At 42.0% G+C, this 25,478-nt stretch overlaps 1 protein-coding gene across 4 annotated transcripts in view; it reads right to left on the reverse strand.

Annotated features, from left to right (window-relative positions):
- The window catches only part of RBM47 (RNA binding motif protein 47), an 81,226-nt gene that overhangs the window by 25,936 nt on the left and 29,812 nt on the right, over positions 1–25,478 (reverse strand). The window contains exon 1 of one of the 4 annotated variants that reach the window (XM_027642910.1): positions 20,629–20,650. The exons of 2 other annotated variants lie outside the window; for them this stretch is intronic. The gene's annotated coding sequence lies outside the window, so the exon portion shown is untranslated. Of the gene's footprint in view, positions 1–7,494; positions 7,732–20,628; positions 20,651–25,478 lie in introns of those variants that run through there. One more of the 4 variants, XM_027642909.1, reaches the window with a different exon arrangement.

Below are 25,478 nucleotides of genomic sequence, written 5' to 3' on the forward strand. Positions count from 1 at the left end.
AAACATAAGAGACATCCTCATACTGCTAAGTCAGAGGTTCATCAATAGGGAAGAGGGGTAGGGGAGTCAGCGGGTGTACAGATAAGAGTTCTAAAACTAGAAGGCTCCAAGTTAGAGAGAGAAATGTGGAAGATGGGGAAGACTGGCAAAAGAAGTATCTTTGTGGCAGTTTCTGAGAGCGAACAGGAAGGTGAGCTGTTCTACTTACACTGCAAAGCAATAGGTGATTGCTGTTCTGGCTTTTTATAATTGTTTATCCACTGTACTGCGGCTGTGGTGTGTTAGGCACTGTACAAACACACCTGCAGCCTGGATCCAAGTCCCAAGCCTGCAGACCAGGTCTACTGAAGTCCTTCAGCTTTAGAATTCATCTCTGCAAATGTTAGCTACAAAAGCTGCAGAGAAGCAGGTACTCCCTAAGGGCAGGGAAGCTACAGCATGGAAATTTAAGAAGTTTGCCCAAGACTATCGAAGGAATCAGTCTGAAAATTGGGGATAAAATCTAGGAGATTCTGCCACAATCCAATCCATGTCTCAATCCCACTGATCTCTATAGGGAAGTAAGTATAAAAAATTTAGCAGGTATGAATTTGCAAAATTTCACCAGATTGATTTTTAAAATCAGTATCTTTCTCTTGCTTTGCATTTTTCTGTTTGAAAACAAACCAAACTTTTAACCATAAGCATTGTAAAGTGAGCTTGTCTGTGTTGCATGGGGTCTGTGCAGATAGCCCAGCTGAAACAGGAGAGAAAAAAAAGAAAAAAAAAGAGAAAAAAAAAAAGGAAAGCTATGAGATCCAATCGTCTGTGTACTTAAATATCCAGTGAAAACTATTCTGTGTAACTGGAATTAAAAAGCATTGATGCTAGTGAGATGATGGGCTCATTTTTAGAAGGCTCTTCAATATACCATGTCAATTAGGATCACACAAGGAGGCTGCTCAAACACTTGGCTTTTATTTTGTACTTTCACTTTTAGCTGCAGCTTGTTGTTAGTGTCCAAGTTATTTCCCCGTTATTGTTTAAAGCAATGAACCTCAGCAGATCAAGGTGCAGGTTATTCTGAGGTGTTAGCATCCCCAGTGGCAGAATTTAAAAATATATTAATTTGTCCTTTTATAAGGAACTTAAGAAAGTTGGGTAGAATTCTGCGTGTCTCTCAGTTTTCCCTGACATTAGACACCTTGTTTCTTTTGACTTCATGCACACTGTGTTCATAATTATTGCAGGACTCTTCATGCACTGCTTTATGATGTCAGCTAAGGCAGAGTGGAAAAGTGTCAAGGGCAGAGCCATTTAAGTAGCAAGAATGATGTATTCTGTATACAGCACATGCTCCTCTCCTCATACAGCATCCAATGCTTGGGTGTAAGAATATAACAGCTAATGTACAGGTTGGCTACAATGGTGAAAACTCACCCTGTGTAACAATAATATCGTAAATATTTAGTTTTTTCATCTTTTTGATTATTGACAGTGAAGCAGGGGCCAAATCCTAAGAGAAGTGAAAGGGAACAGTCCAGACCATGCCCATGTTTCCCATAAACCTTCCATTTCCTTTCATTTGTTCTTGTGGTGGGATTGAAGGTGAAAGGTTTTTCCTAAATAACTATTCTCCTGAATACAGTAATAGAAAAAGCCGGATATTTCAAGAAAAAAAGTGAGATTCACTGGAATATGCTAATGCCTGTCAATGGGAACCTTCTCCCTGATGCAGAAAAGACTTCCAAGGAGTCGGTGTGCTTCCCATCATCTGTCTCTTTTCTACGAGCAGACACATGAAGTGCCTTTCCTGATGTGGTGTGCTGGGGTCCTCCATGTGATGACATGCACTAGTAAAGCATTGGATCTGCTTTCTGAGATTTTTAGAAAGATCAAACCCAAATGCTTTGAGAGATCCAGAGGCTGACCATAGACTCATAATTTTATTGGGGTGATGTCATTATCTGGGTGAGAGTATTTTTTATGATCATGGTAGTAAATAGGTTTCAGGAGATATTTCATGATGGCAGCTTAGCATCATGTAACAGCGCAGACATGAGCAAGTGAAAGGAAAAGGGAGAGTAAGGAGCGAGCAGTGGATTGGCCTTTGTGTTTTTATTTGGTCTTCAAAAACTACTAAGACACTGCAGTGCAATGAGAAGGGAATGTGCCAAGTAAAATATTTCACTGAAAGGACACATGAATTTAAGAGTGACCGGCAAGGTGTCTAATCTCAATCTCAGAAAGTCTGTATGGTTTATCAGTATATTTACACATAAGCCCATTCTTAGGCACAACACCACCACAAAAACTAGGATCTCATCATGTAACAGACAGCATTTTCTCCCCTTTCTTTCATTTCCTTCTCTTTTTAACAAAACCACTTTGTATTTGGTGGAACAGGTTCCCACACATTTATAGAATAATTTTATTGCCTATTTGAAGTTTTAAAGAGACAACACCACTTTATTTAAATGAATAACATGTTATTTTACACCTGTTCTTACACAATGTGAGTTGATACAGAAGAATTTGTCATTTCCTGACTTTCCTAAGCTACTGGAGACCAAAATCTGAGGAGATCCTTTAGAGAACAGAGTCAGTAACAGGTACCACAACAACTCGGGTTTTTTCAGGTGGACAGTACACAACAAACATACATCTAATTGTATGTCTCAAATCAGCTTTACTATATTGTCTCTAGAGATTTTCAGAGGTATTTAGGCACCCAGGTAAACACCTGGAGACAACAGCTTTACAAGTTCTCTCACACCAAAGCCCTTTCTTGCATAACCTATGTCAATGTTCTGACCTATATCTTGCCACGTCACAGAAGATTCCCAGCAAATGCCCTTTCAAAGACAGACTCCTTGTCTGCTCTGCCAGCCAGCCAAATACCCCATCCCACTACGGACATGACAAAGTCCCAGCCCTGAAGGTGGAGTCTCAACAGGGGGAAATTTGTTCAAGGACACCTTGGGCTTTCTCTTTTTGTTTTTTAATCCTAGGCTTCTCTGGTTCATGGGCAGTGAAAGTTACCCTAATAACCTTTTCAGTCATTAGGCAAATTTTTTTTTATTTTTAGCAAGCACTTTATTGCCATTCTGCAAGGAAAGTCAGCACAGAGGATCACCCTAAAGAGTAGGCTCAGTTTCCCCATGTGCAATGTTCTGCTTTTATTTAAACCTGAAAGCAGGTTTTAGGTTCCAAAATCTAAGAAAACAGATACTGAATAAACCAATGGAGTGGAACAGATTTTAATCAGCACATAAGAAAAGAAGGAAATCAGCAAATCCCAAAGTTTTTTTATATAACCATAGCCATTTCATTTCTGTGGCATGTTTGCTCTCTGTTGTAATAAATACAGGGAGGGTTCTGGATAGATATATCTACAAGGGAGGTTAATATAATAATTGCCTTTCAGTCCTACGGTAAATAAAACACTCTACGAGAAAAAGGTTTTGCCCTCACTAGCCTGATGCGGCTGCTGAAGACCACTGTTTCACACCACAGTCTCACAAACATGTTAAACTGGTGTTGCCTACGTAGAGTCTCACTCCATTCTTCCTGCAGCCACTCTGCATCCTCTGCATGTACTGCCAGAAGTGTTCGTGTGGCTGCACCATGCACCCACACCACCTGAGCACCCGTGCTGGCAGAGGGGAAAAAGAGGGTGGGACCTGTCCTTCTGCCAGCATTTCTGGCTTAAAGCTTTTGTTAGGTCACAACATTGAGCAAATTCATGGGAAAACAGGGGAAAGGTTTCTTTTGAAACCTGCTGAATCTAGTTTCACAGCACAGCTCCTGCAAGGGAGAAGACGATGAGATTCCACAGTGGGGTAGATGAGAGCCTTTCTGTAACACCAAGGAGCTTACTGAACCATTCAGAGACACCAGAGGGTAGAATAGCAAACTGCTACTCTTTATAAGTTTGTATGTAGCTGGTGAATTTTAGTTCTGTAGGTATTGAAAGGGTGAAGGTCCTGGAGGACTCTTATATTATATTTTATTACATGTTCATAACTTCCATTTCTCAGAAAACTAATTTATTGTCAGGATCATAAAAAGCAGCTTTTGTTGATGTCAATGGAGTCTGAACTGCCATGCACAGCAAAGGCACCATTATCAGAGAAGTCTGTGTTAAGCAGACTAAGCTTTATAACAGTCTTATGCTTGTCAGAACACCTGTGATGGGACTTCACACAGAAAAAAGCTGCTGTGACTGAGTCACCCATTGGTGGTGGGAGCTGCCATGAGTCAGGACTGGGGTCACACCTCTTGGCTCATGGCCATGTGTTGGCACAGCGGACTTTGTCCCTGTGGCCCGGCACGGATTCGCCCAATGTTGTCACATGCTCTTGCCTTACCTAACCTCAGCCCAGCACTCTGGCTCCTCCTCTGCCAGTGTCTCCATCCTGTCTGCTCCTCTCCACTGCTGACCTTTGCTATGGGCAGGCAGGACTGGGGCTGCAAACCTGCCTTCAGCTGAGCTTTCTTCTCAGCAGCCAACCAGAAAACATCTGCTGACATGCTGCTCCCAAGCCACTGTGTCCCAGCCTGATTTGGGGTGACTTAAGTTATGTTACTAGTCTAAGATGTGCTTCTGTAGTGTGGGAAACAGGATGGATTTGCCTGTTATTCCACCAAACACAATATCTAAAACACAGGCAAGCCCTAGAGCTATGTCTATACCAAGCCACTTGCACGGTGCAGAAACAGAAGTGTAACATAAATGACTATTGACAGGAACTTTGCAAACCCTGTGGTAAAACCACTCACCCTAACCAAACATGCTTAAATGGTAAAAGGGCATTTTCACCTCTGTGGTTGCACCTGGGCTGGGGCCCACCACTGGTGTGGGGCTCTTGGGCATCATCTCCCTGAATGCCAGAGCTGCCCAGGTCACCCTGTGGAGTAAAGCCAGCCTAATTAAACTTGAAAGTGTTCAAGGGATGTGTTAATGGGTAGCTCTCAGTAATCACAGGAAGGTGATTTTTACAGGACTACACTTCTGCTATATAACACTTCTTTCTCAAAGAAAGATCTCAGAGCGCTGTTGACATAACTTACCTCGATATATATTTGACAAGATAAAACAGGCAAGGTGTCTGTGATTTCAAGGACCACACACAATAGCCGAAATATTTGGGAATGATAAAAATGGTCTGAATGGCTGTAAATATTAAATTCATTAGTTAAATGGGTCTTTCCCTTCCTCAGTAAAGAAAATGTCTTGAGGCATTGACATTACTTAAGCGGGAGATGTGTCTCATTCAGGATGCACCTAAGCCTCACACTTCCGATCTCTAAGGGAAGGTTTGTATTTTCAAGAGGACATTTCCAAACTGGCAACAATCAAATCCTTAGATTCACATTTAGAAGCTGCATGAAAAGGGCCTGAGAGAGGGAGATACTTGAACTTTGGCTAAAGGAGGGGTGGGAGACACAAAATGAGCTCTTCTGAGTAGTATGTGCACTCTCAGCTCTGCCTTATTCATCTCTCAGATTTCTTATTATCTGCAGGGTGGATGCATGTAGACCCTGGAACTGCCTGAGGTAGGCACTGTAGTGGGTAAGGCCACCATGTTTTGGTGGGGAAGGAGAAGACTTCATCTAAAAAGTTGTCTGCTGTGCTGCCTCTGGGTTCAGGGACATCCTAGCATGTTTTACTTTTAGCAGAGATGTCACCCATGGGAACTACTGTCCTCAAATGTTGGGCAGAAATAATGCTCACTATGCACCTGAGACATGAGCTGTCTGCAAGGAGACATCTGCAATTGAACAGGAAATTGCAGCTTGTCAGTGGGTTAAATGAGTGACAAATGACCATAATCCTGCAGAGATACTCTCTTTTGTTTGGAAAAAACCAACCAACCAACCAACCAACCAACACCAACAAAAAACCCCCCAAAAACCCAAACAAACCAAGCCAAAATTAAACAAAAACAAACAAGCAAACAATTAAAAATCTTCTCAAAACTTTAAAAGGTCAGTGACTTCGCCCTTCTTAAAAACAAGCAAGGTAAACTCTTAAAGGAAGTACATTTAATTGGTGGGAATCCATAGAGGTTACATTTTAAAGGTAAGAGTGTTACCAAATATACAGAGAAAGAGCTGCTATACAGTCTCCATGCAAGCTAAGATGGTTGAAATCTGACCTTTGTAGCGCTGTGTGCTTTCTTCAGAGCACCACTGGAGGTAAGCAGAGACTTACATTTAAAGACGTTTCCCTTCCTATTACATTGCTGGAGAGTATTCCAAAAGAAAAATGCAGACATTTTTTGCAGTTTATATCAGTCTTACCCCACTTGTTTCACCAGTACATGATCCAGCACAGAATCTCCGAATATGAAGATGTAATATATTGTTGTCTAGTACACAGATTAATGTGGCAACAACCAGGTTGTCACCTGTCCTTCAGCTGTCCAAATACTTAGACTTCCACATCACTAGTGAGGTCTGAATTTTCTATCTGTAGAAGGAACTATTTGCTCTGTTTGTGTTTAGAGGTGTATGTAAAGAGGTGGTTGAAATATTTTTGGTGTATAAGTTTATCTGAATGAAGCCAATACATTCGTGGTGCCACATCATCATGCTTGACATGCACAGTGTTACATCAGGGATTTAATTTGACTTCTCATATGTTTCATGTTACGAAACTGGTGTTATGTACAAGACAGCGCATTCCAGAATATGCAAGTAAAGCCATCAGGTGGTGAGGTTTGCCTCGTTTTAATTTCTGGTCTTTGAAAAATGAAGCAAAACCTTTTTCTGAAGATGTGCCACAAGAACAATGAAGAGTAGTAAGGTCATACTGAGGTCATATTGAGATTCCTTTTCTTTGGAAATTCTCACTTCTTTTGGGAACAATTATTGCTAAAAGTGAAATACAGGTGGATTAAAATTGCCTTTCACATAATTTCTTAGAGTATATCAATGGTGCCAGCAAAATAAAAGTAATTTCTTTATGCTGTCACTAAGCTACATCATTTCAGAGAGGAAAAAACGTAATATTTTGACTTTGTGCATTTACTTCTGAAAAGACCATTTAATAGACTTGAAATGGTTATTTTTGGTCTGTTATTAATTGCCTTAGAAGATTAAACATAACATTAAAAGAGCAACGGAGTACAGTGTGAGGGTTGCTGTACATGCCATGTGAACCTCTGCAGCACAGAAGAACACAACCTGAAGAACAGAACCCTCCAATGATTGCCATTCGTAACAGGGATGCTCAGTTGTGCTCAGAGCATAATCAGCTTCACAAAAGGAAAAGCTTTCCCATCTAAAGCATAAGATGGTCTCCTGCACTTAGTGACCAAGACAGATTTCTTTGAAACAGGATCTTCCATAACCACCTCCCCTAAGAACACTTACATTGCTTTTTAGGGATCTACTCCTTCCTAAAAGGCTGAAACAGGTGTCTCACTGACCAGGCTCCCTCTGATCCCTTCTAAATACCACAGGAAATATAACCATGACCATAATACTGTCACGAGGTACGTTACTAACCTACAGGTTGTTCCTCAGCCAGCTGGCAGAAGCAGGCTCGTGCCCTGCTAAGCCGTCGTACACCTGGTGCCACTGTCACCGTCGCGTCCCCAGCACCCAGCCGTCCACTGCTTTGAGATCTCAGCCAGGGACTTCGTAGGTCACAGAGAAGCAGCAGAACAGACCTCGTGCTTTCAGATGCTCTTTTACTGAAACTATCAAGGGAACCTAAATCATTACAACCCCTAATGATGACTGGAGCTGATTAAAGGGCACTTTACAAAAGGTTCCTCCCTGTGACCGTGTTTTGCCAAGAACAACCAGCTCCTCTCCTACCTCAGCTGGCCAAAGGTTAGCACGCCGAAGTGAGCAAAGTCCAGCAGTAGCTCATGGTTAAACAGCTAAAGGCACTCTGGCTTACAGCAGGTGCTACAGCAGTAAAACTGCTGTGACACTCAAAGCTCACAGATAGAAACTACTGTAAAATTTGGAAGGGGAGGGAGTGCATTTTGGCACAGATGACAAACAGCATTTGCTGCTGTAACTGAACAAACAGGCAATAAATAGACTCATTGTCTTTGCCCAAGTTAATTTCCCTGTTTGCACATCCTAACACTTATACGCTGTTCCTGGTTTTGCTGAATGTGCGGTGTTCCGATCCTGGTTTCCTAAAAATTGTCCCACACCATGCCCCCCTCTCTGGGCCTACAAACTTGTGCCATGTCTGCCAGTCTTCCATCTCCACATTCCCATTTGTGGACCTGTGGGCCAGCTGCAGCCAAGCCACCTGTGGGTGGAGAGAGGTCTCAGAGTTCATGCAGCCTTGGGGAAGCCAAGACAGAGAGAGATTACATTTGTATGCAGCTGAGGGAGAGGCAGCCAGAGCTGAGCTTTTCCTCCACCCTGAGAAGCAGTGGCCAGCAGAGCTCTACACCATGCAGGTGAGGGCACACACGGCCCCCAGCAGTCACACAGCCTGCAGAACAGGGTGCAAAGAGGAGCACGGGAGAAATGCAAAGGTTGGGAGGATGGGAGTTGCTGGGGACATGGGCTAGAGCTGGAATTGTTCTGCATTCCTGGGGCAATATTGTAGAAAAGGAGATTTAATAAGTTGTGTTATTCATAGATTGGCCAGCTATGATATTAAATCCTCTAGTCCTTGTCTGTGAAATTCACACTGAGATACGTAGGAACTAAGCATGCTCAAGAGCCTTTGAAGACTATATGGGTGCCTAGATACTGGCCTGAGGAGGTCTGATTTTAAATACTCACATCTTAAAACAACAACATAAGGAACAACTTCTGCCTTTCAGACACAAACTTTAATTACTATATTGCCCAAGTCACAGAAACCTTATCTAAAAAAGCAGAGTTACTTTCTAACCCTGAGTAAAAGTCAATTTTCTGAGACTATGCTGGACTTTCATTTCATTAAGCACATAACATTTTTTAACCTAGACCTAAAATGGTTGTTCTGGCTTTAAAAACACTAAATTTAGGCTTCCTTAAGTATACTACAGATACAAATGCAAGGTTACTGGAATGCCACAGAAGAAACAATGAAAACATCTAAAAGTGTGGCCTAGAGCAGAGAGAGAAAAAAATGGATTTTTACACTTCTGAGACAGGAGGACAGGTATGGAAAATCCTGGGTGCTGTTTTTACTATTCTCAGTTCATTCATAGAAGCATTGTCTCCAGAGAGAGCACCTTTCTTTCCTCACCACCGTCTCAAAATGAAGACAATGCACAGAAGGAATATCTTGAAGGAGAAACTGTTTTTCTCTTATCTTTTTCCATTTTTCAGTTGCTCTTTATAATAGTGCCTAATTTTAAGGCAATAGTAACACAAGAGACATACTCAGAAAGAGCTGACCTTCTAATGAAACAAGGAAGTGACACCTAGGACAGGTAGAAATCCAAAGAGTAGATAATGTCTTTTAATAAGGGAACAATCCCAGTAGTTGTCTGCCTGGCGGTTTGGAAACCCCTGACAGCTAATGTACTGCATGCTACTGTGCCTTTATTTCAGCAAAGGGAAAACCCACTTTATTTATTATCCCATTATAGGGCTTTGTTTCTGATGTCCTCACACTCAAAAGAAGCAAAAACACCAAAACAATGTACTGTTTAATATCAAACAATACTCTTGTTTCTCATCAGAACAGGAAAGCCAACACTTCCTCAATTGCTCAGCTAGAATGAATATAATTACACAGTTAGACTGGCCTTACCAAATAAAATAAGGAACAGTATGGAAGTAGGGAAAATTTATAATAGGAGCAAGGGGAACCCGTCAGTACCTATTAGGATTTTCTCTAAGTGCTTGTCAAGCTAGGAGCACAGTGTATTATAAAACCTGGTGTCAGTCTCAGCTCAGAAAGGGGAACCAGCAGTTGGAGAAGTGGCTTGGGGAAAAGGAACATGTTGCAGTTCACTGCAGAGTGGCACACAAGTTGCACCTGTTGTAGCTGGGGCACAGGTTGCTGCTGGGATCTCACAACTCAGGTGGGTTCTCTGCCTTGCTTTGGAACAGTTCTTTTTCTTGGTTTGGCCTATATACAACATATTGGACATGAAAGTTCTATTGAAGCTGTGAGTTCTTAAAAGAACACTTTTGGTTCTAATCATGTATGCTCTCCACCAGAACTGTGTGTTTTGTTTTTAAAAAAATCTCAACAAGCTGTAACATAAGCCCATAAACCCTACTTAGCTCTTGTTTATTTAGGAGGAACTACAGATACTCCTAGAGGAAGGAGATTCCTGGTGGAGGAAGTGCTGGACCACTGCCTGTGCTGCACCTCCATCTGACCTGTGAGAGAGCACGGGAAGGTACGTGTCCTGTCCATTCCCAGCCGATGAAACCCTCTGCCTGCTTTGATCCCTGGAGCAGCTCAGGGCAGTCCCATGCCCTCTGCACATCAGCACCATGTGATAGCTCAATTCTCCAGGTCATTCTCTGTCCTGGTCTACTGAGCATCCACACTGTATCAATGGTCACTTTTGGGTCTTCTTTTAGAGAGAATCAACCTATTCTTCCTGAACAAAGTCCAAATATGGCCCCAGGGACAGACAAAATGGATTAGCTAGTGCCAGGTGTGGTTGCCTGGGCTGATGCAAGAAAGTCTTCCAAGAGGATTGCTGCACTCACCGGTGACCCTGTGTGACACACCTTCAGTTTGATGACACCCTCTGCTACACTTCAGGAGCTGCCAGAAAACTAAAAGCATATGAGAAATTATAACTATGCCTTAGGACTAGGAGGGTCATGACAGGTGCTAGAGAAGACACAGGGCACATGTTATGTGGATGAGCCACCCTGCTCTGAAGGGGTTAGCAGAGCACCCACAGTTTCTGATGTAAAAAATAAATTTATATCAATTTAAATTAATAAAATTTCTGCTACCTACTTTTTGTTTTCCCTTAAGCAACACAGCATAGTTAGTAAACATAAGTAAAAATTCTTGGCTACAAAAGTTACTCTAAACCAAAACAATGTCCAGGAGGCAAAATTAATTTTAAAATCTGAGGCACAAGCTGCAAATGTTTGGTGTCATACCTCCAAATGATTTTCTGTGATCCTACTGAAATCTGCCGGGAAAAACCTACCCTGGGCTCAGATGAGGTGAAACTTGTTTTCCTTCTGGTTTCTCAGAAGTGGAGTAGTTATATGACATGTAGGCTTACAGCTAAAAGGTTATTTAATTTATAAATGTGAAGAAACTTGCATCTAGCATTGAAGTATTTTAAGGGAAGTGTAAACACTATTATACACATCTCCATGCCTGCCCCCCTCTCATGGACAGTTGCAGTGCAAGTGGTTAAAAAACCCTACACAAATGGAAATGGAATCTTCCCCTAGGAAGAGACAGGCAAGCAGAGAAGACAGAGGCACATCATGGCACAGCCTGCTGCTGAGAACCTTAAATCACCAAACAATAGGAATAAAATACTGTGCCATGGCACCCAGCTTGCACAGAAAGGATCCCACTGCCAATAGGGGAATGGAAAAGTCATATTTCACAAGCAGATTTCAGCAAAGGGGTCATGCTTTGGAGATGAGAGGCTGAGCAAAAGAAACAGGCTATTTCTAAAAGTCAAGCCAAATGCTTGGAGAAAAGCTTTTAAAAGGGAGCCGCCAGCACAGCTGTGTTTATGGGTCTATTCATCCAGTGAGTAGCTGGCTCATAGATTTTGAGTGCAAGTAATGATTTAACATCATGACCCAAGCAAGAAACTGGAACACTCCAGAAACTATTTTGGCAAGGGTGTACTTCATGAGTCAGAGTGTCCTGTTACCTGATGGCGTGTTTTTGCATGGTGGGAGCTATTTTAATTGCTGTATAATAATCTGAGAAGCTGTGAAAGGTTGAATGCTTCCCCCTTCAGTATCTGCCCAGTCAACACCCAACGTGTTTTTGCATTGGGTCCTCCTCAGCAAGGCAAAATTGCTGTCTCTCCATTGGACCTATGTGGTCATACACCTGGGTATGGAGCCACCATGCACATGCCCACCAGACAGCTGGGACTGTGAGCTGGTCTGCAGCTCTCCTGCCCTTTGCTCTGCATTTTCCTTGCTTTTAGGACTGGGGAAGGGATCTCGTCTTCCAGATATTTGTGTCTGTCTTTTTCATATGAGCAGTCAGAGGAATAAATGAGAAATAAAGCATGTTCGTGAATCAGAAATAAATCCTGTTTGAAAGCTGACTTGAACAGATGATCCAGATTGGTACATTTGTTCTAGTGATGGTTTTCTTAAAAAACCTCACCTCCTAGCCTCTTTACTTGATCCCACATTAATTAAAAAAAAAAACAAAACAAAAAAACTTGACCTTATCCATCTCTTACTGATAGAGCTGACAGAAGACTTATACACACTATAAATCAAGTATATGACTACAAACTAATCCAAAATATTTTTATAAGAAAACAGGACAATCTATTGGATATAAGAATACCATCAATGTAATATGCTAATTTGAGGTCTCAAGAAGCTGCCCTCACAGTTAAAATATTTCACATTTATAAAGTTGCTTAATTAAAAAAGTAGCATGTTTTTTGCTTTCCTAATCAGATGAAAGTTAGATCTAGAATGGTCAAAAGCCAGTTGCTGAGCTATGTGCAATGGGTTTTCTGTCAGGAATTGCTATCTTCTCTAATACCAAAACTCCACCTGCAGATATTGGAGTATTAACGCCCTTCCAGAGGCAAGGTGATCAAATGCATTAAAGAGGAGGAGCAGTGGGAGGTTGCACTCATTGATTTGCTTGAACATTTGTTTGTTAGATCCTCGTGGATGCCACCCTGACACAAACTCACACACCTTGCATGCTAACAGTCTGAAGGACACAAACTAGAGACATTTTCAGTTCTTGCTGTCTTGACACAGAAACTAATCTATAAGCTAGAATTTTAAAATTCGCTGACAGAATCATAACACTAACTTTGAGTAATTTACATAATTACAACTCTGGAAAAGATGAGTTTAAATAAAACAGCAAACTCCCTGGAATTAGATTGGACAAGCAGAAAAACAAAAGAGAAGACACAGATCCTATCTCCCATAGCTTGCATTTTAGCACAACTCTATTCCCAAAATACTGTCAAAATTTGACTTCTTCAAAACAATTCTTTTTCCTGCCTTTTTTTTTCTTAACATACCTCTTCAGTATATTCAAGAACAAAACCATCAAGCCTCAAAGTTCAGCACCATTATAACATTAAGTGCCAGTTAATAACTTGCCAAGTAGAGCAATCATGGACTCTGGACACAAAGTCTATTGAGATTGCTGGAAAGCCCTACATATCAAGTGCTAATGAAGATCTGCACCATGAAGTGCTGTTATGGGGTGCTAGCACAGAGTCCCTTTCCTTCTTCAAATAGGAGTTTAGAAGGATGCTCACCTCTGTAAGGAAAGAAATGGAAGAATTCATGAAAGCATGAGTTTACCAGGTTTGCTAATGTCCATCAGAAATTCTAAAATTCGACTAACAATGATTGTTATGTATGGTTTGGAGATAATTCCTTCTTAACTTGTTTTTAACCTAGTTATTTAGTTTTCCATAAACAAAGCTCTAATTAGATTCCCGATGCAGCAAAGAATCTGGGCAAGTGAAAACAGTTTAAATCTCATCTACATTAACACATTTACACTATGTCTAAAATGACACTTGTGCTGTCTGGGGTGAACCCCACCTGCCTCTGACAAAATGTAGCCAGAGGTCTCAGTAAACTCCCTACCACTGCAGTTAATGAAGAGAAGAATTTTCACTGTGTTTTCACGCTGCCCTAAAGACACTCCCAAGTAATTCAACAATTTCTTTATTGAAACTTCCTTGTTTAAATGCCAATGAAGAGCAGAGCTAAGCCTACAGTGTTGAATGAACATAAATTGAAATGCCTTAACCGGATTTAATTTCCACGTCTTTCCTCGCTTTTTCTGCAGGAGAGATGTGTCATCGTAAAGTTTAAAAGAAAGCTCTCTATGTATCCTGCTTCTATTTACAGATGACTGCTCACGTTTCTATTTGCCATTTTAAAAACCAACTAAAAGGAAACATATTCTTCATCGAAACATAACCTCTAAATCTGTGCAGAAAGCAGTCACTTTGAAAAATGCTCAGTTGCAGACATGTACATTATTCCAGTCATAGCATTTGTATGCAACATCAGCATTAACTCACCATTTATACAGAAATATTCTGCAGCAGAAAATAAATTACCACTTAGAGTGAAAAAACTTAGCATATAGAACAGCACCATGTTCAACAGCTGTGCTTGACTCTAGTTTTAATGTGGGCTATCTGTAATGATGGTGGTTGTATAGAATCACAGTGGTGGTTTTCATTCTGGCTGATTTGAAAGAAATTTTCTTCAGCCTCATTGTAGCAACTGTACAGCACAAAATGGACCAGGAGGGTCTTCATTGACCTTAGTCCAGGGTGAAACCCCACTGGGCCTTTGAGGAAGAGGACTGTAGCCTGCTGAGCCTGCCAAAATAAGTTTCCACTGGATGTACTGATCATTTTCCCTATCTCCAGATTGTGAAAAGGAGGAAACTGTTGCCTACTGTCAAGGAGACAGGCTTGTTTAGGCCCCTTTTATTGCTCCTCAGCACTCTTGTCCTGGATTTCCACCTAGATGACCCCTCTCTACTATAGAGTATGATAAGCCTCTGAAAAAGGCAGCTCCACTGAAGTCCAGGCATCTGGACAATCTTATGGCTCCCCCACTCCCTTCACCCACCACTCTACCAGTTTGTTTCTGTGACATTGCTCCCTTTCATGGAATGTGTTTACAAGGTTTTCCTGATACACCAGGTGCCCAGAGCTCCTTTTCTGCCTTTCAGCCTTCCCTCGACTAAGGGCATCATGTCCTCTCCACAGAGACCTCTGGGATCAGCGATACTCATTTGGATAGATGGGCTTGATCATCTCACACTCCTCCCTATGATACTGGTTTTGTAGTCACCGTGATATGATAATGTCTGTAATTACAACATTGCACAGTTTCAAACAACGTACCCCTGGCTAAGAGTTTCCCACCTGACTGCTGAGACAGAGCTAAGCTTTATGTTTCTATACAGATTGACAAGAAGTTCTAAGTAAAATCATTGAGCTAATACCTCCAGTAACCTCCGCTGTACCCAGTGTCCACCATCCATACTGATGGTACCCACTACGAAGCCAAACAAGCTGTCCATGCAGTAATCCAAGACATCCTTCCTACATTTTCATGCAGGTGTGGTGCCTAAATGGGCTTGTAGAGGTCCAAAGGTGCATCCTATAACTTTTTCAGTACTACAACCTGTTTTTCCCTGGAATCCATTCAGAGCCATCCTTGACATTATGCCTATTTAATGGCCCAAGATGGCATAGCCCTTTCAGACATAGCATTTACTCATAAGCATACCCTGATGAAGCCGCTTCAGTATGCAGTATGTAATGGCAGTGTAGGTCTCAAGGATAAAGTTAGTATATATAAACATGATAACAGGTAGAGAAGGATTTGCGGAATCAAGATTTTATCTATTAATCCCACCAATTAACACCAATAGACAAAGTAATACTGTTAAATTCAACCTGAAGATGCCTATCAATGAATTTTCTATTGTCAAGCCCTTAGTTTCAGCTTTATAAAGTTGTCTGCCCACAAAGACCTAACTACTGGTGTGAAGAGCTTCATGATAGAGTGACTGCCCTGAGTATTGCTTGGAGAAGCATTAACAAAAGTGCCATAAACCAGGTTAGAAAAAGCTGTTTCTGCGCATTACAGAATATTTACTTAGCAATGTTCCTTTTAAAGCATCTCCAATTTTTCAGGTGAAAGTATTCTGTTCAGTAAAGCTTAGCATGATGCCAGCTGACAGTTTGTCTAAGGGCTGCTGCAGGGACTGCTTCCTGTTGCAGTAACAGAGACTTCCCAGAGTGAAGAAGATCCAAGAAAGATGTGCATTTTTTCTGGAGACCATTAAAAACTACATTGCTGCTATAGTGCCACAGCATTTGTCTGATAATATCTTTGCAGGAGATAGAAAAGACTGGAATAATGAATAATGACTGTTTTCTGCAGTTCTTCAGAAGGGGCGAGAAGTCAGTAGAGGATCACTCTTCCCTCAACATCAAAAAGTTTTGGTTTGAACAAAGCCTTTTTGTTTTTAACCTAAATACTCATTAGATACAAGAGAGGTAATCTGTCGACCTCTCAGACTTGTTTCTTTCCAAATACAAAGGTAAATGGCACTGTGGCATTTTTTTTTGTTTTTTGTTCTTATAGCCTGGAAGATTCATGGAAGAAGAGCAGTAAATCCATGAGTCAGGATACTGTGGTATGAGAAGTAAGCCGTTGTTTAGTCAGCCATTAAAAAGAAACATTTCTGCTAAAATTATTTGTTATTATTTCTACTTTTACCTTCCAGAGTGTAAGTCAGTACTGATACTATAGAATTGTTGTTTAATATTGGAAGTAAAAGGAAACATTTTGACCCAGCACTGGGGAGGGGAAGGCAGAGCTGCCATTCATTTGGATAGATATGTTTAATCATCAACTATATGCTGCACTCTGATCTGTGCAACATCTGACTTCTGAGCAGATAGAAGTTCTGAAAGTTATTACAGGAAACAACAAATTGCATAAAGAAATATTCTCATTAAAAGTACACATTGCAAAAAAGGAAAAACTAAATCAAGACCTAAGTGTTCTTTTGTCATTGGCACCATTGAGAAATGCATTGAGAAATCTAGCACAAATTAATTTTTAAAATTAAAATAATTAAAGTAACTTCATTTTGCAGAAATTATATTTCATCTTCAGCTGCAATTCATGGGTTAACACTTTGTGTTATTTTAGCAAAAATGAAAAGCTGGGGCTTCGACGCATTGCTAGCACTCCTGCTCAGACGGAAATGTGCAAGGGTAACTTTGCTTGTCTCTGATCACTGTTCTTTAAGGTTTGCATTTTACCTCATAATTTCATTCACTGAAACAGCTAATTGACACAAAAATATACTTCTGCAACTGTCTCTGAAAAGGTAAATAGTTTCCCTTAGAAAACTGTTACTCCTATAAAAGACAAAAATCCCCCAGCAAAATTCACACTTCTGCCTTAAGGAAATAAACTACTTAAATTCCAGTGTTTTAAAATTGCTCCCAAAGTAACACAAAGGAGCTTTTCTAGTCATGTGGGTGGTGTACAAGTGCACATCTATATAGAAAAGATTTTCAGTATTCAGAGAGAAAAGCAGGGAGCTTGCCTTATAGAAGGAATGAGACTTCTGCCAGAGACTGCAGAGCTGCTTGCTCTTCTGTCTCAAGCCCCAAACACCTGCAATGTCCTTATCCAGGTGCCATATGGCTGCTGTGTCAGGGGGAAAAAATAATGACTGTGAAGTTGTCCCTTGAGGTGTGTTCTTAAACAGAGGTCCAGCACAACAAACCCCAAGTTACCCATCTGATCCAGGTGATTTGTTGTCAACGTCTTTGTAACAGGGAATCAAGGAAAGCAATTGCAACATCTCACCAGTGGTGTGATACGTGCTACACAAACAAGCACAGTAAACAAATGTAAGCCACTGGAATGAGCACTCAGGTGCAGGAGGTCACTGAGCGCATGGTCCAGATGCTCCTCCTGGCACCCTCCCAGTGACAGCCCTGTCACCCCCCCACAGAGAGCAGGGACCGAGGCTACTCCTGCTTCCAAAAGGGCCCTGCTCACCATGTGGGGCTCTGGCACATGTGGGCAAGCTGGGAAACCCTGACACTTTCTGGGAGGGAGACAGTGGTGTTTTGGCCTGCCCCATTCTGTAATCCTGGTTGCATGGGGATGTTCGTTTGGTGGGGTTTCTTTTTTTGTCATCTGTTTTGGCATCTCTATTGAGGGCATCACGCCCTTATAAAGTATCTGAAGAGATTATTCCCAATTTAATATATCCCTTTAACGTGATAATTCCTGGTTCAATTACAAATAGGAAATTTAAAAAAGTGTCACTGTGAAATCTTTGTGAGATCCAGGACATTTTGTTTCATATAGGTCTAGCATTAATACCTATGTCACAGGGACTGCCTTGAATGGTGGAGAGACTTCTTTTTAATTAACAACTCTCTGTAACTAGCCCAGGCTAAGTATTATTCTCAGTCTTTCCACCTTGCGTATCCAGAAAAAGATTTTGCAGACGAGGCTGTCCCCATGATCCCTTGCACAGCCCTGTTCCTTTCAGTCTATGTACACAGGTTTAACCAACTGAAACTTGGTAAAAAGCTGTGCTGAGAATGAAGCACAGGGGATGAAAACAATTTCCTTCATTTTAGCTTGCAATAATATATTATTATTTGCTGAAATAAATTAAATTGTTCATAATTTACAGATGGTTATGGCCCCCTTGACCTGAAACCTACCTATCTGGTGATGGGGGTTTTTTGACTCCTTGATTCAGAGACAGAAAGGGATTGGTTTTGCTCTGAAAGAAGTCTTCTGTAGAGCAAACAGGACTCAAAGACTGAACAGATTTTGTCAACAGTCCTATACCTTACATAATCTCTCTTATAGTCACCAGCTAGAACCCTATCTTTGTATGCAAACAGACAAGATAACATTGTCATCACTATCTTTTGTTTTACATATTTATTTTTTAAAATTCAGTCACTGTGAACTCTGAGATAAGATTCTGCTGCTTTTTTTAGTCATTGCAGAAGAAACTTCTACATCAATCCAATTTACTGTCAAATACTGGAACCACTGTTCCTGGGAGGAGAGGACAAGAATCACACATCACTATGACACACATGAAAATCACAGGATTTAATCATAGTCATGCTTTATGTCTACACATTCACCAATAGATTGAAACCAATAGATTGCAGCCTTCACCAAATTTTTTCTTGAATCATATTTCAATCCTTTAAAGCAGAAATTTGTAGGAATCCAATTTATTTGTTGTCTACACTTTTCCCCTGCACTTTGCTCTAGTTTTAGTACCACTAAGAGCTGGAGCCACACTTAGACTACTTTTAATAAAGTAAACGTGTTACCACACTTCACTACTACCTAACACCCCTGAGCAGTTACTGAGCATAAATATCATGTCATGTGCAAGCCCAGTTAGCCAACACATCAAGAAAATCTCTGTCCCATCAGGGAGGACTGAAGCAAGCAGCGAGCACAGCTAGGGACAGACACTAATAAACTGAAAGCAACAGATTTTTTTTTTTAATATACTTCTTGCATTTTGTTTTGCACACAAAACATACTGTGAATTGTGAATACTGACTACATGCCCCTCACTTCACACTGAGCCCTCTTCAGGATTATTTGTCAGTTACCTGGGGTGTCAAAGGTAGTTTTTGAGGAGTCACTAACCATTTGTACTTATATAAAGACACATCCAGATCAGCAAAGTACACATGGAGGATGGTTTATGCATGAACGAGTCAGTTTTCACTGAGTGGTAGAAACTTTCAGTCACTGAGCAAAATTAAAACCATTATTGAATGTATTAATCTTCACCTCTCTGAATAGCATATACATTCTTGGAACTTAAATCCTGGTATTTTTCTGTGTCTACTGTCTTAAAACATGGAAAAAAATCTTGAAAAATGAAAAAAAGTCTTGAAAAATTAGTCACTTTGCCTATTTTTGCAAAGCCCGTTCAAAAATCAGCAAGTATTTTTCAGCATGAGTCACCACCCACAATCCTGTTGCAATAATTGGTTTACACATTTTCATTAGAATCTGACTCCTATTCCTACTCTTCAGTTAGAAGAAAAGCAGAAGCCAGCTGGTTTGAGTTAGTTATGTACTAATTTTGTTTGTTTAAAGATATAACAAAATCCAAACATCTAGCTAATCAGGTGTGGGTAATCAACCCATGCTTTAGATGACACCATGCAGTCAGCTACTGCTCATGAAAGCAAACTGCAAAACAACAAGACTAACTCCCCTTCTGACTTCCAAGGAGAGAAACTTTGGCAAACCCTATAACTCAGCACTGTTGCCCTTCTGCCTTTCAAAGCTGGGAAAATGAAAGTGGAAAACAGTACCTGGGGAGAAGTTGGAGTGTTCCCGTGGGTGCTGGCTGCTGCTGGGCTCCTGCTGCCTGCCTGCCTCCCTGAGCAGCCCTGAGCTTCCACAGCCTCGTCTGCCTGTGCTGGTCAATGTTTTACCAGGCTGTGAACAACACATGTTCCACCCTCCCTGCAAACACCTGTGGGGGAAGGCAGTGCCGGGGCATGGGTGCAGAGCCAGTGCTGAAAAGATCACCCCTCTTCTGCTTGCCCTGTCCACCACAGAAAGAACAAAGCACACAAAAAAAGGGAAACCTACTAAGAAGGGGACCTAGGAAAGCATGCCAGGAAGGGGAAAAAAAAAGTACGTAATTGGTGCTATTAATAGATAATTTGTGGCAGGTAAATCACAATAGCCTTTCTCCGTATTGTTATAAGGTTACATGCAAGCCTAGACGTGCCTTGCTGAGAGCTGAGAGGGAATGCCTGATTTGTGGGAGTACATAAATTTACAAGTAAATCTTTGGCATAAGAGAGCAGTCATTCAAATGACAGCTGAAACTTCAAAATGACAACAAAAAGACTTGAAACAGCATGATGAAATAATGCAAAGGGAGCCTAAACAGAGACAGAAAAGAAGCAATCTGTGATGTTTTACCTTGCTCTACTCCTGTGTCTTGGCCTCTCAGGAGTGTCTCAGAGTTAAAGCTCTACCTGTGCTAACCAGAGCTTTCCTACTCCCAGCAAGTTAACAATTACAAGCAGAGGGCAGACGAAATGGGCTGGCAGCCAAGCGCAGAGCTGACAAGGTGCCTCTGCCGCTCCCCAAGGAGTAAAGGGTGGCTGCTGTCATGGCACAACCTCTCTCAAGGACTTTTGAGAGGTCTTGGGAATCTGGAGAGGTCCCAGATGACTGGAAGCTGGCGAATGTTGTCCTGATTTTATAGAAGGGCAAGAACGAGGACCCTGGAAACTACAAGCCTGTCAGTCTCACTTCAGTGCCTGGCAAAGTTATGCAGAAGATTGTTCTGGGAAGTATTGAAAAACACCTGAAAGACAACACAGTCATTGATCACAGTCCCCACAGCTTCATGAGAGGAAAGTCCTACTTATCCAACCTGATTTCCTTCTGAGACAAGGTAACCCACCAAGCTGATCAAGGGAAGCCAGTTGATGTAATCTTTTTGGATTTCAGTAAAGCTTTTGATACTGTTTCTCACAGGATCCTTCTGGACAAACTGTCAGCACACATTACGTGGTGGGTGAGCAATTGTCTCACAGGTCGAGCACAGAGGGTAACAATGAATGGGGTAACATCAGACTGGTGACCTGTCACTAGTGGTGACTAGTGGCTCCATCTTAGGCCCTGTGATCCTCAACATCTTCATAAATTACTTGAATGCAGGACTGGAAGGGACACTGAGCAAGTTTGCAGATGACACAAAACTGGGAGGAGCTGTTGACTCCCTTGAAGGCAGGGAGGCCCTGCAGGGAGATCTTGATAAATGAGAGCACTGGGCAATCAGCAACCATAGCAAGTTCAACAAGGGAAAGTGACAGATTCTGCACCTGGGATGGAGTAACCTGGAAGTACAGACAGACTGGGGAATGAGATGCTGGAAAGCAGTGCCATGGAGAGGGACCTGGGGATCCTGACTGATGGCAAGTTGAATATAAGTCAGCAGTGCCCTGGCAGCCAGGAGAGCCAACCATGTCCTGGGAGGCATCAGGCAAAGCATCGCCAGCCAGCTGAGGGAGGGGATTGTCCCACTCTGTTTTGTGCTGGGGTGGCCTCCCCTTGAATATTGTGTGCAGTTTTGGGCACCACAACATAGGAAAGATATTAAGGTATCAGAAAGAGTCAAAAGGAGGGCAATTTACATGAAGAGCCTTGAGGGGAAGCCGTATGAGGAGCAGCTGAGATCACTTGGTCTGTTCAGTCTGGAGGAGACTGAGAGGAGACCTCATTGCACTTCCTTGTAAGGGGAAGAGGAGGGGCAGGCACTGATCTCTTCTCTGTGGTAACCAGTGAAAACAAGGGAATGGTCTGAAGGGGTGGTTTAGGTTGGATATTAGAATAAGGCTCTTTACCCAGAGGGTGGTTGAGTGCTGCAAGAGGCTACCCATGTGTTGGTTGCAACACCAAGCCTGACAGATTTCAAGAAATGTTTGAACAATACTCTCAGGTACATGGTGTTACCTGGGGATGGTCCTATGCAGGACCAAGTGTTGGACATGATGATCCTTGTGGGTCCCTTCCAACTCTGCGTACTCTGTGATTCTGTGATTCTATGTTAGCCTCTTGGTGCCTTGCTGATCCCCCAGTGGAAATAAGAATACCCTTCTATTCCACAGAGCTGCTTTGAGTCTCAGCTATACGGCTATCACCTCAGAGACCCCAGGCAGAAAGAGGGGTTTTATCTGAAAGAGCTTATCTGGGCTCAAGATGCTGCCTAACCAGCTCAAGGGAGCAGGAACTTCTCATAGCAGTCTTGCTCCACCTGGTAAGGACAGCTGCTCCCAAAGAGGTGCACTAGGTGAGGAAGGAGGAGGTCCAGGCAAGATGTTTCTCTTTTCTGCTTGGATAAGGAATTCATTCAAGATCTCTCAGATCTTCCCAGAAAAACCTGGGTGGAAGAGACAATGTTTCTGTGTAAAGGTCTGCTTTTGCCAACTTGGTGTTTCCTGGTTGCAGTAGGATTTCAGCAAAAGACTGGAGGAGAACTGCCCACACATCTGCATCAGGTATAGTTTTTATCACTGCCGTATTGCATGGTATGATCCAGTCTTTGAAAACTGAGGCTGTAGTGGTGAGATTTGGAAGTGGAAGAGTGGCACACTGGTACTTGAGTTATGGAGCCAGCTCAAATCTAGTTTGCCTGGCAGCATAGACAAGGTCACTGCCTGTTATGGGAAGGTTGTACAAATACTCACTTTTCCAGGGTGCTAATACTTCTACAAATCATGTCAGCCTGGTACAGTCCTAAGAGAGTCAAATAGTGTGTAGTATTGACCCCCCAAGGCCAAAGGACTTCAAAGAAACTCAGTTATCAGTTGAAGCTGCCAGGTGTAGCTACCAGAGAAAAGTGATGGCTTTAGTACAGCACATCTGTAGTTGTATCGTGTCACCCTGGGCAAACAGAGCAGTGGAAAATTTGATGGGTCCTCCTACTAAATCTGCCCTTGTAGATAAGCTGATATAAAGCAACAGAAACCAAATTTTTTTTCACTGTTGCACAAGCAATGAAAAAAAATTCTTCCCCGTATAGCTACTACCTTGTGAAAACTCAGTCTGTCATTCACACATTTTCCTCTCTCAGAGATGAGGTTTTCACAGCTGAGGTCTCAGAGAGAGGTGGATGCTTCTCAGGTGGCCAAGTCTGCCCTTTCGTCACCTGGTCCAAAGAGTCTCACACCATGCTTTCACAGATCACTGAGGGTGGGTTTCTGATTCATGCATGGCTGGCAGGAAAGTCTGTGACCCACAGAAACTTGGCATTTCCGCCTCTTCTCAGCATAAAACCTTTTTCACAGAGCACAGGTTTCAAGGGCAACGTAACACTTGCATATTTACTTACTGCAAATGGAGGAGGTGTTGGGTGGTACAGCACACAGACTATAAAGTCAAACATTAATTTAATACAGACATCATATAACTGCAGACTGGTTTGGGAGTAAGTAAAAGATATGGATGTTAAAAGTGAAAAAGCACCTAAAATTCAGAAAGCACTTTCAATGAAACACCAATTTACCTTCAAATTGTTAGCAACCTTAACAAAACAGAGAGCAAAAAACCAAAACTGAAATGTGGGGGATCATGTAACACAGGGGAAATTTCTGTGAATCTTAAATGGGGTTTAATTTTGTTCCAGTTCTCTTTCATCAGATGCATTTGTATTTCATCCTGCAGGGCAACACTTGCTTTGGAAAACACTGCAGGCAGATCCAGAGAGTCTACTGTGGAGGCTTTGAAAACTTTCCATTCCCAGTAAAGAACCTCCATCTGAGCACATGGGGCTATCAGGAATATGTTCAGACCCATCCCTACGCAACGTGTTGAAACCACCTCCCCAGGAAATACCGGTACAGCACTGATCACCTCTGACACGAGGTACATCCCCTCCTTCTGGAGCAGAAGGACTAGCAACTACCTGCTGCTAAAAAAACAAATGGGAGGGGAAAAATAGTCGCTGTGAGCTGTGGGAGATCTTTATCATACAGGAAAACAGAAGAGATCCGAAGCATGAATTGAGAGGGCTCTTTCAACAGTGGCCTGAACATGGCACACATGAGGACACCTTTACAGCTGTGGGTTTGACTGGCTGTCTGGGCTCTTGGAAATCCTACCTGGCCATGCCAGCAGTGCAAGATCTACAGCCCTGCCATACCTATTCATCCCTTTGGTCCACAATTTAGTATCTTGTGCTGAGCTTTCACAGCAAAATGCCCTGTAGATATTCATCTACTGGAGAATGAGTCCTTAGCACTGGACAGACAAAGTACTCCTCCAGATTATAAAAGAGATAGTAAGGGAAGTATTTATTAAATGCCACTACTAGCTGATCACAGAGCTCTTTGGCTAGTGGTTTCACTGGATAGGAGTTTCAGTCATCACTATTCCCTTGGAGGGAACAGACCTTGCAAAATACACAAGATATGTAAGAAAACTTGCTCATGATTCAAAGGGAAAGAGTATTTACAAGCAGTTTCTGTAAAGTTGCTAACAAAGAATATGCAATGCTGATATAAAATCATATGTCAGGCTAGAAAACTCCCTAAAAAAAGACTTTATTCAAAGAACAAACCAACACATCCCACCTTTCTTGTTCACTCCCTTATTGGCAGCTTTTTTTCAAAATAGTATTATAAAACCTTATCATCCAAAGCTTTCAGGGAGAACAGCCTGTTTTTACTCTATCTGTGTTTTGTAAGACCAGACTACACGAATGATTTAGCAACCTCACAGTGCAGACAAGTATTTCAAAATATTCCCTTCTTCACAGCTGTTCAGCCACTTTTACATGTATTGCTGCATTGCATGATGCCACCCCCAGTTGCTCTTAGGAAAGGATCATGGAAACGCAATGGTTTAAAATCACATATGTGCATTCCCCATGGATTTGATTTTAATGCAACTGTCTCTCAGTTAAGCTGCTTCTGGGATTTCCCTGATGGGACAATTTTGTGTGAACAGGGAGAATCTCAGGCTTAGGCTTCAGCGGTGCTGATTTAGTAATGATCTTTACTGGGTAGTCAGGAGGGGTCTGTGTGGTTTGAGTGCTTTAGTAATGTCCCCATCACATCCCTGGTCCCTTGTGTCCAGTTGTGGAGACCAGTTGCAGAGGAGCAAATGGACAGGTTATCAGTGGTCTGGGGATAGATGCCTCATGGAGCACCCATGGCACATGGAGTGCCTGGCAGGCACACCTGCTCTGGCACCCATCAGGATGGCATTGGGTGCAGGTAGAGGTGTCTGTAAGTGCATTGGTGTGTAGGGAGCACAACAGA

Source organism: Corapipo altera, unplaced genomic scaffold (genome assembly GCF_003945725.1).
Source record: "Corapipo altera isolate COAL_440 unplaced genomic scaffold, ASM394572v1 22, whole genome shotgun sequence".
NCBI classification, from domain to species: Eukaryota; Metazoa; Chordata; class Aves; order Passeriformes; family Pipridae; genus Corapipo; species Corapipo altera.